Raw genomic sequence first — 16,568 nt, 5'->3', positions numbered from 1 at the left:
TTCCTTCTAGCCTCTTAGCCGACCTTAAATACTGGGCAGATAAGTGGAAAAAACAGAATTCCTCTACTTCCTGATGTCTCCTCCAGATGGCCTTTCCTAGGCACCCAGTGCCCCGTTGCTGCTGAGGGCGTGTGAAGACATCATCCCCACTTTGTGCTTTGAGATTACTCTGCTATCCTTCTTCCCTCAATTTACAACTCTGGGTCCACGTGAAAAATATGAAGAAGCTATAACCAGCTTTCTTCTCCTGTATACATAAATCTCTGACTCATTCATGCAAATTTCATTTATCGAGTACAAGCTCCCCTGACAAATAAGACAAGCCTCAAGAAGCTTACAGTCTGAAGTTGCCCCAACTTGGGTTTGGATGAGAAAATTGGGGAAGATGTGGCAAAAGGTTAATAGGTGGAAAAGGAGTTGGTAATCTCAGGTCATCAGTAGGAATATTTTGGGGTAGTAAACACAGGAAGCCACTTTTATAGTATTTAGTACATTTCTTTACACAATAAATTATCAATAAATCTTCACTGAATATCTACTCTTCCACATGTATAGAAATATATAATTTCCCCCCTTTGTAGAAGTAAAATTTGCTACTTATATTGCTTCATATGCCAACAATAAAGATTTTATGATCACACAGTTCTTTTTTCTTCTCCTCCCTTGCATTTCTGGCTTGAAGACAGTGAGAATATTCAAAATGTTGGGCTAGAAGGAACACAGAGAAAAGAACAACTTTCAACAGAACACTTTCATTATGCTCGCCCTGACCCTGAGAACTCTGCCTCATTTATAAAATGTTTCAACTGTCAGTCATTTTTTGCCTGAAAAATGAATTCACAGAAATTGGTCCAAATACAGCCTATATAAAATACTGAGTTGATTTTTATACAAGTAGTTCTACCTCACCTTCTTCCACAAATGATTTGAGGCAGCGTCCTAAAATATAGACATTACTAGATTTAAAAATAGGGGAAGGAACCAAAGAAAGGAGAGCTTAATGGAAGGAGAATGATGTGGTCAATGATAAGATTAACATTTAAGTTTGCACTCCATCAGATCCAGAACAGTTGTCAGAAGTAGGCCAGAAATTTGACCCTAACTAAGCTGTTGAATAGCCATAGAAAAGAGGAAATAGCAATCATTTTTAGGTTTTTACTGTTCATAAGATAAAAACTGGCTTTATTTTTTTCTTTTCCTTTTTTTTTTTCTTTTTTGTTTGAGACAGAGTTTTGCACTTGTTGCCCAGGCTGGAGTGCAATGGCACGATCTCAGCTCACTGCAACCTTCGGCCCTCAGGTTCAAGCGATTCTCCTGCTTCAGCCTCCCCCTGCGTAGCTGGGATTACGGGCATGCGCCACCACCCCCAGCTAATTTTGTATTTTTAGTAGAGACGGGGTTTCTCCATGTTGGTCAGGCTGGTCTCGAACTCCCGACCTCAGGTGATCCACCCGCCTCGGCCTCCCAAAGTGCTGGGATTACAGGTGTGAGCCACCGCACCCGGCCTTTTTTCTTTTTTTAATGGAGTTTCACTCTTGTTGCCCAGGCTGGAGTGCGATGGCACGATCTCGGCTCACTGCAACCTCTGCCTCCTGAGTTCAAGCGATTCTCCTGCCTCAGCCTCCCAAATAGCTGGGATTACAGGCGCCTGCCACCATGCCCAGCTAATTTTTGTATTTTTAGTAGAGACGGGGTTTCACCATGCTGGCCAGGCTGGTCTCGAACTCCTGGCCTCAGGTGATCCACCTGCCTCGGCCTCCCAAAGTGCTGGGATTACAGGCAGGAGCCACCGTGCCCGGCTGTTTTGTTTTTATAGAAGCAGTTTTTCTTGAATTTTACTCCTGAGAGAAATACAGTTTCCTCATAAAGATGATGTAGTGAGCCTAGTGGGAACTATGTGTCATAAGGAGTGACACCCAAATCCCCTCAATGGAAACTGTTGGCACAATCACAAAGCACAGTGCATTAAATCAATTCTATGAATTGGCCAGGCACAGTGGCTCAGGCCTGTAATCCCAGTACTTTGGGAGGCTGAGGCGGGAGGATTGCATGAGCCCAGGAGTTAGAGACCAGCCTGGAAAACATGGTGAAGCCCCATCTCTACAAAATTAGCTGAGAGTGGTGATGTATGCCTGTAGTCCCAGCTACTCGGGAGGCTGAAGTGAGAGGATCATCTGAGCCTAGGGAGGCTGAGGCTGCAGTGAGCCGTGATCACACCACGGCATTACAGCCTGGGCAACAGACTGAGACCCTGTTTCAAAAAAAAAAAAAAAATTCCATGAACCATCAACATATTTCTGTTCACTTGAATACACAAGCCCTCAATGGTCTGGCTTAATCCAGGGTAGCATTTAGATCATCTTTCCCCAGGATGGCAAATAGGTTTCAACTCACATGTTAACTCTGAACTATTTGTAGTAGCTGCCTGAATAACTATGTTGAGAAGTTTGGGGGCTTTGTCCAGGCTCAGAAAGAAAAAGTTCTATACTCAGTTAACAATGCTGTGGGTGTAGGATAGGTAAGTGGCTGCATGCAATAACCTACCTGGTACCTCTGCTTTGTAGAAATAGAGGTCTTGCATGCAGAACTTTTGTGCAGTCACTCAAAATCAACAATTCTCATGGCCAGGCGCAGCAGCTCATGCCTGTAATCCCAGCACTTTGGGAGGCTGAGGCGGACAGATCACCTGAGGTCAGGAGTTTGAGACCAGCCTGACCAACCTGGAGAAACCCCATCTCTATGAAAAATAGAAGATTATCCAGGCATGGTGGCACATGCCTGTAATCCCAGCTACTAGGGAGGCTGAGGCAGGAGAATTGCTTGAACCTGGGAGGCAGAGGTTGCAGTGAGCCGAAATCGCACCATTGCACTCCCACCTGGGCAACAAGAGCGAAACTCCGTCTCAAAAATAAATAAATAAATAAATAATTTCTCACCACAGGGTTTTTGATAAATGCCAGAGAGTAGAGAGTTCCAGGTCCCTTTCTCACTCTGATCCACCTATACTGGTCTTCCCATGTTCATTCCTGTCTCTGAACATTTTCTTTTGTTGTTCCCATTGTTTGGACCACTCTTTACTCAGATCTTTACACGGCTGGAGTTTTCTCACTATTCAGTACTTAGCTAAAATGTCACCTCTTTAGATATGTTTTTCCTGACAACCATATCTGAAGTTGTATCCAGAGCCTCTCCATCTGCACTGTGCCCAGAGATCACCTAAAGATCATGTTACAATGCAGACTCTGATGCAGTGGTTCCGTGATGTGACTTCAGATTCTAGATTTCAAGCATGCTGCCAGGAGATGCAATCCTGAGGTTCTATAAGACACTCTGAGGCCAGGCACGATGGCTCATGCCTGTTATCCCAGCACTTTGGGAGACGGAGGCGGGCAGATCACCTGAGGTCAGGAGTTCGAGACTGGCCTGGCCAACATGGCGAAACACTGTCTCTACTAAAAATACAAAAATTAGCTGGGTGTGGTGGTGGGCGCCTGTAATCTCAGCTACTCAGGAAGATGAGGCAGGAGAATCACTTGAACCCAGGAGGCGGAGGTTGCAGTGAGCCGAGATCACACCATTGCACTCCAGCCTGGGCGACACAGCGAGACTTTGTTTCAAAACAAAACAAAACAAAACAAAAAGACACTTTGAGTAACAGCTTCACCTCTCCATCTCTATTACCTATTTTATTTTCTTCATAGTGTTTCTCAGTATTTGAAATTATTTGATTATTTGTTGGTTGGTTGCTTACTATAATGTAAATTCCCTAAGAGCAGGGACTCTGACCAATTTGCCCAACTTTGTACTCCTGGCAGTTAACACAGTACCTGGGGCATCAGCAAATGCCCTTGAAATATTGCTAAATGAATGATTTTATGATTCATTAATTCCTTTATCTGTTCAGTGACTGCTTAGTTATATGCCAGGAACTAAACTATAAATGATAGAAAGCAGTGCTACTCAAGTGCTAGCCTACGAACTGCTAGGTACTCTGGTTCAAGCTGAGATAAGCTTGAACTAGAATGTAAATCTGATATGTCATTAAACACAGTGGTTATTTAGGATGCCATATTTTTTCTTTTTTCTTTTCTTTTTTTTTTTGAGACAGAGTTTCGCTCTTGTTGCCCAGGCTGGTATGCAATAGCTGATCTCGGCTCACTGCAACCTCCACCTCCCAGGTTCAAGTGATTCTCCTGCCTCAGCCTCCTGAGTAGCTGGGATTACAGGCACGCAACACCATGCCCAGCTAATTGTTTGTATTTTTAGTAGAGACGGGGTTTCACCATGTTGGTCAGGCTGGTCTTGAACACCTGACCTCAGGTGATCCACTCGCCTGGGCCTCCCAAAGTGCTGGAATTACAGACATGAGCCACCGCACCTGGCCAGGATGCCATATTTTTTCATAGCCAGGCTTTCCTGATCTGATTAGTAGGATATTTCTGGGCAGCAAACACAGGAAGCCACATTTATAGTACTTACTACAGTCTTTTACACAATAAATCTTCACTGTTTGTATGCCCTTTTTACTTGTGTATAGAGCTACACTTTTTCCCTCTCATAGCAGCAAGATTTGCTACACATAATTCTTCATCTGCTAGCAATAAATATTTTACTTTTATTTTTTTTAAACAGTAAAGATTTTAGAATCACATATTAGTTCCCTTCTTTTCCCACCTTCTGTTCTATTTCTGCCTTGAAGACAGTGGGAACATTCACAAAGTTGAGCTAGAAGGAGCACAGAGAAAAGAACAATTTTTCAACAAAACATTTTTATTAAGTTCACCCTGACCCTGAGAATTCTGCCTCATTTATAGAAAATGTTTCGAATTTTCAATGTTTCAATGTTTCAAATGTTTCAAAGACATTTCTTGCCTGAAAATAGAAACAAAAATTGGGACCAAATATGGTTTGTATTAAGTTACTGTGTTCATTTTTATGTAGTTAGCAACAGCTCATCTTCTTCCACAAATGATTTGAGGCAGTTTACAAAATTAAAGACAATATTGGATAAAAGAAATAGCTGAAGGAACCAAGGAAAGGGAAGTTTAAAGGAAAGAGAATAATGTAGCCAATGATAAAATAAACAAGTCACCAAGCCTGAACTTTTTCCTTCTTAGCACAGAGGAAAATGTCCTTGCTAAAGGTGGGCCAGAGATTTGGCTCTAAGCTTCTGAATGCCCATAGCAAGAGAGAATCACTATCATTTTAAGGTTTTCCAGTGTTAATAATATATATATTTGAGACAGAGTCTCGCTCTGTTGCCCAGGCTGGAGTACAGTGGCGTCATCTTGGCTCACTGCAACCTCCTCCTCCTGGGTTCGAGGGATTGTCGAGCCTCAGCCACCTGAGTAGCTGGGACTGCAGGCACACGCCACCATGCCTGGCTAAATTTTTTTTTTTTTTTCTTTTAGTAGAGATGGGGTTTTACCATGCTGGCCAGGCTAGTCTTGAACTCCTGACCTCAGGTAATCCATCCACCTCAGCCTCCCAAAGTGCCAGGATTATAAGGTGTGAGCCACTGCACCCAGCTCAGTGTTCATAAACTAAAAGCCAGAGTTTTGTTTGCTTGTTTGATTGATTTTGAGAACTCCAGTTTTTCTTGATTTTCAGTGCCAAAAGAAACCCTGAATCCTCAGAAAGATAAGGTTGTGAGCTAAGTGGGAAATAAGTGTCCTAAACAATTACACAGTTTCCTTCAATGTAAGCTATTGTTACAATCACAAAGCATAGTCTATTAAGTCAATTCTATGACTATACAAACCTTCCTGCTCAACTCCATAGACTACACACGTCGGGAATTGTTGGGAGAAAAGCTGAGTGTTGGGAGAAGCTGATGCAGGGCTTGCATGTCTGACATAATGTAAAAGAGTCTTGGAACATGTCCGGGGTCCAGGGTCTAAAACCCCTTGTGGCCTTTGGAACACCAAGCTCTGTGCTAAAGGGTGGAAGGCTACCCTGACGCACCATAATCTAAGCCTAGGGCATAAAACCCCTCGTACTTGGATAGAATCCAGGGCTCAGGGCATAAAACCCCTCATGGCCCTGGAATGTGTCTAGACTTGCTGGCTCCTTGCTCCTTGCTCTCCTAGAAGCGATTGTATCTTGAGTTAAAAGAACCTGCTCTCCGTTATCTCAAGTAGCAGAGCATATGCCAAACCATCACAGCTGTAAATCATGTGCTTAATGCAACGCTCCCTTTCAACCCCACATTCTGAACACGTGTTTCTTTGTTTAATCACCAATAAATAGTCTGGGCTTCCAGAGCTCGGGGCCTTCGCAGCCTCCATACTTAGTGATGGCTCCCTGGTCCCACTTTCTCTCTCAAACTGTCTTTTTTCATTCCTTTGAGTCCGAAAGACTTCATCTCCCCCAAGACCTGGTGTTGGGTCCAATCACCCCAACAGGGAATGGTCTGGATTAAACCATGGTAGCATTTAGGTTATTATTCTCCAGCATGGCAAGTAGGTTTCAATTTGCATGTCAACTCTGATCCACTCATATTAGCTGCCTAAATAAACTGTGTTGTGAAGTTCTGTGGCTGAGTCCATGCTCAGAAGGAAAATGTTCTGTGACTGATTAACAATGTTTATCGTGGGTACAAGATGGGTGAGTGGCTACCTACAACAACCTATGTGACATATTTGATTTGTAGGAATGGAGACCTTGCATGCAGGTCTTTTACAGTCCTATCAAAACAACATTTCTCATTACAGCACACTTGATAACTATCACTTGGTAGAGAATTCAAGGTCATTTTCACGGGCCAAAACCTAAGGGCAGAAACGTTGAGGTGTTGATTAATTTATACGCTTTGTATACCAACCAGGAGGAACTTAGTTTAAGGTTCTGTTATGAAAATGAGAGCATCTAAATAAAGTGGCACGTGATCTAATGCCCCCTCTACCTCGCTCTTTTTTTTTTTTTTTTTTTTTTTTTGAGACAGTCTCGCTCTGTCGCTCAGGCTGGAGTGCAATGGTACGATCTCGGCTCACTGCAACCTCCGCCTCCCGGGTTCAAACAATTCTGCTTCAGCCTTCCAAGTAGCTGGGATTTCAGGCATGTGTCACCACGCCCAGCTAATTTTTTGTATTTTTAGTAGAGATGGGGTTTCACCATGTTGGCCAGGCTGGTCTCCAACTCCTGACCTCAGGTAATCTGCCCGCCTCAGCCTCCCAAAGTGCTGGGATTACAGATGTGAGCCACCGCACCCAGCCTCCTCTATCTCTATCTCTTTGTAAAGTATGGATGGACAAGGCTGAACACTTTAGGGTAAACTCCAACCAGGCAGCCAAATAAGTGATTAAAGACTGATAATCCTAACTCCATGCATGGCTGCATGAGTTTTTAGCCCAGAAAAATAAGCATTATGTGCCAAGACCATGGAAAACTTTCAATATAACACCAAGAAGCAGTGTAAATAATTGAGTATCTAGGAGAAAATATCAGAAGAGTCAATACAGTCTTGCTTTGACTACATGGGACCCATTATTCCTTATTGGGAATCATTCACAGAATGAGACACAAAAAGACAGATGCTCATGCATTCCATTTAAGAAACTGTCCTTTAAATTTCCACTTTATAAATATGTTGGCAAAATGACACTCACTCAGTTTCTCTGAGTTAATTTTTATTTCCAAACAGTAGTAATTAATATTCTCTGAAGTAAAAAAAATTAGTCTGTGAAAAATAAGTCAAAGTTCATAACAGTTATGGCTGTTAATTAACCTACAAAATTTGGTGAGCCTTTTGAATATGCTAGTTTCATAAGATTTTCTCATCTTAAAATAGGGCATTCCAGCCTGAGCAATGTGGCAAAACCTCATCTCTACAAATAATAAAAAAATTAGCCAGGCATGGTGGTGCATGTCTGTAGTCCCTGCTACTCAGGAGGCTGAGGTGGGAGGCTCGCTTGAGCCCAGGAGGCGGAGGTTTCAGTGACCCAAGATGGCACCGCCGCTGCACTCAGTCTGGGTGATAGAGTGGGACCCTGTCTCAAAAAAAAAAAAAAAAAAAAAAGACATAAAATATCAGGATGAAGACAAAAACATTCCAGGATTCTTTGTTTATGATCGATTCTGGAAGTTGGGTTTTTGTTTGGTTTTCTTTGTTGTTGTCGCTTTTAATCCTAAGCTAGGAATGAGAAAAAAAAATCAAATATACCTCAAGACACTTCATTCCCAACAGTTTTGGGCTTCTTAGAACTTCAGTTTATGATGAAGACTAGTCAATTCAGTTATATTCAACAATCAAATAATCATGGGCTATGAAAAATGCAAAAAGGAACCAAATATAGTCCCTGTCCTCCAGGAACTTACAATTTGCAGGACACAAAAGTCAATCATGTTGGCAATAGATGCATGTACAAATGTGAACAAAATGCTATGGGAGCACAGGACAAGGAAAGGATAAAGTTACTAGATGTGACAAGTCACTTATAAAGCTATAACTAAAGCAAAAGCAAAGAAAGGTTTCTCAAAGGAGGTGATAATCAGGATAGACCTGGAAAAATGGCAGGAAGTTTAAAGGTAAAAAACGAAAGCCCACAGGATTCAAGTTAAGGCAATCTCCTGAAAACAAACATAAAGGACAGAAGTGGGACACGGTGACTCTGACTCGCAGAGACTTGCTTATTACCTGGGTGACAAAATAATCTGTACACCAAACCCCTGTGACACACAATGTAACTATATAACAAACCTGCACATATACCTCTGAACCTAAAATATCATTAAAATGGCCATACTGCCCAAAGCTATTTACAGATTCAATGCTATTCCTATCAAAGAATGTCCAATGACATTCTTCACAGAACTAGAAAAAACTATTTTAAAATTCATATGGAACCAAAAAAGGGGCTAAATAGCCAAGGCAATTCTAAGCAAAAAGAACATCGCTGGAGGTAACATATAACCTGATTTCAAACTATACTACAGGGCTACAGTAACCAAAACAGCATGGTATTGGTACAAAAACAGACACATAGACCAATGGAACAGAACAGAGAGCCCAGAAATAAGGCACACTTAAAACCATCTGATCTTCAACAAAATCGACAAAAAAAAAGAAAAGCAAAAGTATTCCCTATTCAATAAAAGGTGATGGGATAACTGGCTAGCCATATGCAGAAGACTGAAACTGGACCCCTTCCTTACACCATATACAAAAATCAACTCAAGATGGATTAAAGACCCAAATGTAAAGCTAAAACTATAAAAATCTGGAAGATAACCTAGGAAATATCATTCTGGACATACGACCTCACAGAGATTTCATGATGAAGTCTCCAAAAGAAACTGCAACAAAACCAAAAATTGACAAATGGGACCTAATTAAACTAAAGAGCTTCTGTACACAAAAGAAACTATCAACAGAGTAAACAGACAACCTACAGAATGGGAAAAGATATTTGCAAACTATGTATCTGACAAAGGTCTAATATCCAGAACCTAAGAGGAACTTAACCAAATTTACAAGCAAAAACTAAACAATCCCCCATTAAAAAGTGGGCAAAGGACATGAACAGACACTTTTCAAAAGAAGACATACATGTGATCAAACAGGCATATGAAAAAAACCTCGACATCACTAATCATTAGAGAAATGCAAATCAAAACCACAATGAGAGAACATCTCACATCTATCAGCATTGCTATTATTAAAAAGCCAAAAAATAACAGATTCTGGTGGGGTTGTGGAGAAAAGGGAACACTTATATGCTGCTGGTAAGAAATTAGTTCAGTCAATGTGGAAAGCAGTTTGGAGTTTTCCCGGAATAATATGTTACAACATGGGAGATTATTCCAAAACCTGGTAGGATAAGGATATAGACTTTGGGGTGACCAAAAAATCAGAATAAATGTTGATATAAGATAGAGTCACCTCCACTGGCAGGGTCAAAGAAAGTAGTATTGAGGTTGCAATCAGTTAATAGTATAGCGATGCTGGCAGCTAGGACTGGATTCGACCCAGCAATCCCATTACTGGGTATATGCCCAAAGGAATGTAAATCATTCTGCCATAAAGACAGACGTACATGTATGTTCATCACAGCACTATTCACAATGGCAAAGACATGGAATCAACCTAAATGCCCATGAATAGTAGACTGGATTTAAAAAATGTGGTACATATATACAATGAAACACTATGCAGCTATAAAAAAGAATGAGATCATGTCCTTTGCAGCAACATGGATGAAGCTGGAGGCCATTATCCTAAGCAAACTAACACAGGAACAGAAAACCAAATACTGCATGTTCTCACTTACAAATAGAAGCTAAACCTCGAGTACATATGGACACAAAGAAGGGAACAACAGACACTGGGGCCTACTTGAGGGTGGAGGGTGGGAGAAGGGTGTGGACCGGAAAACTACCTGTCAGGTACAATGCTTATTATCTGGGTGACAAAATAATCCGTTCACCAAACCCCCAGGACACGCAATGTACCTATATAGCAAACCTGCACACGTACCCCTGAACCTGAAAGTTAAAACAAAAGAATACACAACTATTCCCAACCTCACTAATAATTCAAATTTAAACAAAAAGAAATTAATTTTACTTATAAGATGGCTAAGATTAAGAAGAGTAATAATATCCAGTGTTGGTGAATATGAGGATATGAGCAAAGTCATGCACTCTCATGAAAGTATACACTGCTACAACATTTCAATAAGCTATTTAGCAGTATTTCCTAAAATAAAAGTACACATAACAATAGGGTGACTATAGTTAACAATAATTTATTGTGTGTGTACATATATATATATACACACACACTTTTTTTTTTTTTTTTTTTTTGAGGCAGGGGGACAGAGTCTTGCTCTGTCGCTTAGGCTGGAGTACAGTGGCATGATCTCAGTTCACTGTAACCTCCAGCTTCTGGGTTCAAGCAATTTTCATGCCTTGGCCTCTCAAGAAGCTGGGGTTACAGGTGCATGCCACCATGCCTGGCAAATTTTTGTGTTTTTAGTAGAGACAGGGTTTCGCCATGTTGGCCAGGCTGGTGTTGAACTCCTGGCCTCAAGTCATCTGCCTGCCTCAGCTTCCCAAAGTGCTGTGATTATAGGCATAAGCCACTGCACCTGGCCTAATTTATTGTATATTTTAATATAAAAGAGGGGAATTGGACTGTTCCTAACACAAAGAAATGATAAATTCTTGAGGTGATGGATGCCCCAATTACCCTGATTTGATCATTACAAATTGTATGCCTGTATCAAAACATCACATGTATGCTATATATACAACTATTATGTACCCACAATAAAAAATAAAAAAGTAATAAATTTAAAAAAGAATATGGAATAAATGATAAATTATAAGCTTATAACATATATTGTATATATATTTGACTGATCTTTCATTTTAAGCAGTATCCCATAAGTTTATTAAATGATAATCTTTAGAGAAACATTATTTAGGCCTTTAACTGCTAATTTCTTTCTTCTTACTAGTTGGGTTAATGGAAATAACCTCAAATTTTAAAATGGTAGTTAATAAAAGGACAAACAGAGGAAATTTGCAAATTGATAAGTTAGGCTGATGGTGATAATATAGGGGGAACCTTCATAAGAATAATATATCAAAATGCTGTGCTCACCGTAGAGAAAAACAGAGTTTTAAAAAAGAGAAAAGAGGGCGGGCACAGTGGCTCACGCCTGTAATCCCAGCAAAAAAAAAAAAAAAAAAAGAGAGAGAGAAAAGACTGAAGTTAAATTAAAACTTCATTTTGTACAAGCAGTGCAAAAGTTTACATGCAAACTCTTTGCATTCTTGTCAGTTTAAGATGAACAAGTCCAAGTTCAGAACTCTTCAAGGTAAACTGTGCAGTACTGAGACAAGAAGCTGCCAGGCAGCAGTCAAGACTGAGTTCAAGATTGAACTCAATCATTGTCACCTAAGCAGGTATAGAGAAAATTCACTACACCTACATCTAGGAGGTTTCCTCAGTATAGGACTTATTTATTTATACATGTCAACAATAAAAGTAATGATGCCAATTAACCAAGCTGTCAGCACCAACGTTGTCTCTAAAACACTAGACCCTAAGTTACTATTTCTAATATTGGGAAGGCATACGTGATCTATTATCCAAAATCATCTTTTTTTTTTTTTTTTTTTTTTTTTTTGAGAAAGTCTTAACTCTGTTGCCCAGGCTGGAGTGCAGTGGCGTGATCTCGGCTCACTGCAACCTCCACCTCCTGGGCTCAAGCAACTCTCCTGCCTCAGCCTCCCAAGTACCTTGGATTACAGGCACGTGCCACCATGCCTGGCTAATTTTTGTATTTTTAAAATAGAGAAAGGGTTTCACCATGTTGGTCAGGCTGGTCTCGAACTCCTGACATCAAGTGATCCTCCCCCCACCCTTGGTATCCCAAAGTGCTGGGATTACAGACATAAGCCACCGCACCTGGCCCCAAAATCATTTATACAATGAAAGTAGCAACATTAGGTTGAAACAAGGTTTCTCCACCTCAGCACTATTGTCCTTGGGGACCCAGATAATTCTTTGTGGTGGAGCTACCCTACACAATGCGGGTCGTTCAGCAGTGTCCCTGGTCTCTACCCACTAGATGTCAGTAGCACCCCCATCCCTGCCCACTGCAATTGTGACAACCAAAAATGTCTCTCCAGACATTGCCAAATGTTCTCTGGGGGGGCAAAATTGCCCCTGATTGAGAACCCCTGGGTTAAAATAGAATAGGGTTTGCACATGAGGCAAAAATCTTTAATCTCCACATGTATCTTAACCTGATGATAGCTTAAAGAGAATAGAACCATTTTGTTACCTCTTAATTATTCAGAAAATACTGGGCTAATTATTATAAACCTCTTGAAATTGCTTTATTATGTAGACATATCAATTTCATTGCATTAAACTATGAAGGATCACATGTGATTAAAAATCTACAACTTCTAGAAAATTTCTGAATGGTGCTAAATAATTTAGATGCTAGTTTTAAAAATGCACGATTTTAAAATCTTACAAAACGTTTCCATATTCAGCCATTAAAGGTTTTATTTGATTTCTTTTAATGTGTCACAGCCAGATAAATTTCCCAAAACCCAATAAAAATTTACAGAGTAATGTCACATTTGAAATGGTTTCACAATTTATAATACTAGTTTTAGGCATTATATGTTTACTACATTTCTGTGATAATGAAACAGAATACTCAGTCAAATTTAAAAGGAACATCAGCCCTCCCTAATTCTTGCTTTATTGCAGGTGAATGGAGCCTACATATGCCCACATGCTTTTATGACTCTGATGAACTTTAAAAGACATCTTGCATGAATCAAAAGAACGACACGCGTTTTATTTTCATGTGGTCTCATATTTTATTTACCCCAGAGCAGTAGATCAATAGTTATGTGCCCAGAAAGTGCTTTTCAAGAGTGTTGTTTAGTATAAAAAACACGGAGAAATCAATTTCTTTTTCCCATCTCAGGAGACTTTGTGCCCTTTTGTGTGGCTCATGGCAACAGTCATCTGAACTTTTAAATCTACATGCTCTAAACTCTGAACATTTGGAAGTAAATAGTAACATATTCAGAATGATTCAAACTGCTTTATTTGTCATCATTACCACAGTTACTAATAAGTTATTAAGCTCCCTCATGTGAAATTGCTGAAATGAGCAGTTTATGAAGCAATTTACACAGATAATAAAGACTCTGAAAACTTACTACTTAAAACTTGTACATGGTGGCCCATGCCTGTAATCCTAGCACTTTGGGAGGCTGAGGTGGGCAGATCACTTGAGGTCAGGAGGTCGAGATCAGCCTGGCCAACATGGTGAAACCCTGTCTCTACTAAAAATACAAAAATTAGCTGGGCATGGTGGTGTGCACCTGTAGTCCCAGCTACTCGGGAGTCTGAGGCACAAGAATCGCTTGAACCCAGGAGGCGGAGGCTGCAGTGAGCTGCGACTGCACCACTACACTCCAGCCTGGGTGACAGAGTGAGACTCTGTCTCAAAAACAAACAAACAAAAAAAACTTGTACATCAAGACAAGCACTAAATTTGTGCAAGATTTTGAAAAGTTTAAGAAAATACAGATATCTTGAGAGGCAAGAATCCTAGCATCTAGTTCCATTTTCCATTTATTTTACTGAGATCTCCATCAAGCTATTTAACAATGAATCTGTTTTTTGTACCTTCTATGTGACATGTCACCTGTGGTGTCTTCATATTTGAAATCAAGTTATTGGCAGTGTTGCAAATTTGTCATTTGAGCTTTTGTCTTCTTATTCATCTTATAGGACCCATACAAGTCATTAACTGAAATCTTGCCACTTTGGCCCACACATTTAGCAATTTTTTTTTGCTGTGGTCAAACAAATCTAAACATATGAGCACATCAGCCCATGGGCAAGAATTAGCTTTATCCTGATAGAAAAATCTTACTACCTTAAGAAAGTTTCCACTTCATGCCCTTTAATAGTATTAGTCATATTAATATGATAGATCAGCATCATATTAATATGATAGATCTGCTTTAAAATAATGTGAAAGTCAAGACAATGCTTTTATTTTAAAAACAGAAATTTAACAGTGCAATATTCACTCATAATTCCTTTAAAAAGAATATTGACAACAATAGACACTGAGATGACAAGAGGAGGAGGGTGGGGGACAAGGGTTGAAAAATCACCTACTGAGTACTATGCTCACTGGGTGATGGCTTCAATCATACCCCACACCTCAGGATCACACAATATACCCTTGCAACAAGCCTGTACATGTGCCCTGGAAATCTAAAATAAAGGTTGAAATTTAAAAAAAGAAAAAAAAAGGAGAAATGCCAGAGCAAATAACAATAATAAACAAATATTGTCAGATGCTTATTTGAAGTTATTTACAAAATATATTTGGATATTAAAAGTAAACTGTACAGATTTCCTCCCACAAACTCTAAGATTAAATATGTATTAATGTGCTTGAGATTAACAAGAATAATATTTAAAATATGATACATATATATTTAGAGTTAAATCTGAAAAGAACTTGGAAGTTAATACTTTTAAATGTAATAACTGGGTTATAGGAAAAAATGAAAACTGTAATTATAGACTATTGTGAAAATTAATGATAATGAGATTACTATACATCTATATTTCTTATGTCATATAGCCAGAGTAGTACACCGAGGAAAATCCATAGCCATAGATGTTTTCGTTATTAACTAAGACCAAAAATAAACAAGCTTATTAATCAACTCAAGAGTTATAAACAAAACAGCAAAACAACTATAACTTAATCAATGAACTAAGATGAATGAATCAGGAAACAGAAAGAATAAAAGGGAAAATTAATCCAAGAGCACGTTCTTTGAAAAAATAACAACAAAAAACTAGCAAAACTTCTGGCATGTCCAATGGGAAATTGAGAAAAAAGTAATGTATTCACTAGCAAATATAAACAGAACATAGCAACAAAAACAGATATTTTATAGAAAATATCCTATAATGCTCATGAGAATACTGAAAAATCTGAATGAATTAAAGGATTTTCTTGGAAATTGTAGAGTCTAAATGGCTTTAGAAAGATTCATGAAATCTGATATACATGACCATGGAAGAAATAGGAAGTTTTCAGAGAACTTCTCACCACAAATATGCATGATTCAGATTATTTATCCATAAAGTGTTTATTTCATATGCTTTTTAAAGTATTTCAAAACACAGAAAACGCTAGAAATATTTCTTTTTTTCTTTTCTTTTTTCTTTTTTTTTTTGAGACGGAGTCTGCCTGTGTAGCCCAGGCTGGAGTACAGTGGCGCGATCTCGGCTCACTGCAAGCTCCGCCCCTCGGGTTGACAACATTCTCCTGCCTCAGCCTCCCCAGTAGCTGGGATTACAGGCGCCCACCATCACGCCCAGCTAATTTTTTGTATTTTCAGTACAGACGGGGTTTCACCGTGTTAGCCAGGATGGTCTTGATCTCCTGACCTCGTGATCCACCCGCCTCAGCCTCCCGAAGTGCTGGGATTACAGGCGTGAGCCACCACGCCCGGCCTAGAAATATTTCTATACCATATTCAAGGTGGCAATAGAAAGAAAAAATCTTCAAGAACTAGCTCCTGAAAAGAAACCTATATGCTATTCTTCATGAAAATAGAGCTAAAAATCTTAGGAAAAACCTAGCAAAATATGTCTAGTAGCTTGCTGAAAATAACTAAAATACTCAAAATCAAATAATGAAAAATTGAAATAAAAATTAACTTATATAAGGGTTAGATCAATGTAAAGAAATTTATCAGTATAAAAGTATTAAATGATTAAAAAACCCAATGATCATAATAATACATACTGAAAAGATACTTACATTTCAAAATCGATTACTGATTAAAATAATTTTTAGTAAACTGGAAATAAAAGGATACTTTTATCAGAAAACAAATCATATTTAACAGTGACTCACCAGATTATGTAGAGTAGAAACAGTCCCATTACAGTAAGGAAGAAGACAAGTGTCCATGTTATCCCACCATTATGTCACTCTGTTCTGATAGTGCCACTACAATGAGACAAAACAACATCAACAACTAGGTATTAC

General features: G+C 39.3%; 1 protein-coding gene across 4 annotated transcripts in view; it reads right to left on the bottom strand.

Moving 5' to 3' along the window:
* The window catches only part of CA5B (carbonic anhydrase 5B), a 110,117-nt gene that overhangs the window by 47,619 nt on the left and 45,930 nt on the right, over nt 1-16,568 (bottom strand). For all 4 annotated transcript variants that reach the window (XM_054544353.2, XM_063721193.1, XM_063721195.1 and 1 more), the window contains one exon: nt 16,434-16,529. The gene's annotated coding sequence lies outside the window, so the exon portion shown is untranslated. The remainder of the gene's footprint in view (nt 1-16,433; nt 16,530-16,568) is intronic.

This window comes from Pongo abelii, chromosome X, assembly GCF_028885655.2.
Source record: "Pongo abelii isolate AG06213 chromosome X, NHGRI_mPonAbe1-v2.0_pri, whole genome shotgun sequence".
In the NCBI taxonomy this organism is placed as follows: Eukaryota; Metazoa; Chordata; class Mammalia; order Primates; family Hominidae; genus Pongo; species Pongo abelii.
The sequence above is the reverse complement of the archived record's forward strand: the minus strand, read 5'-3'. Positions and strand labels throughout refer to the sequence as shown.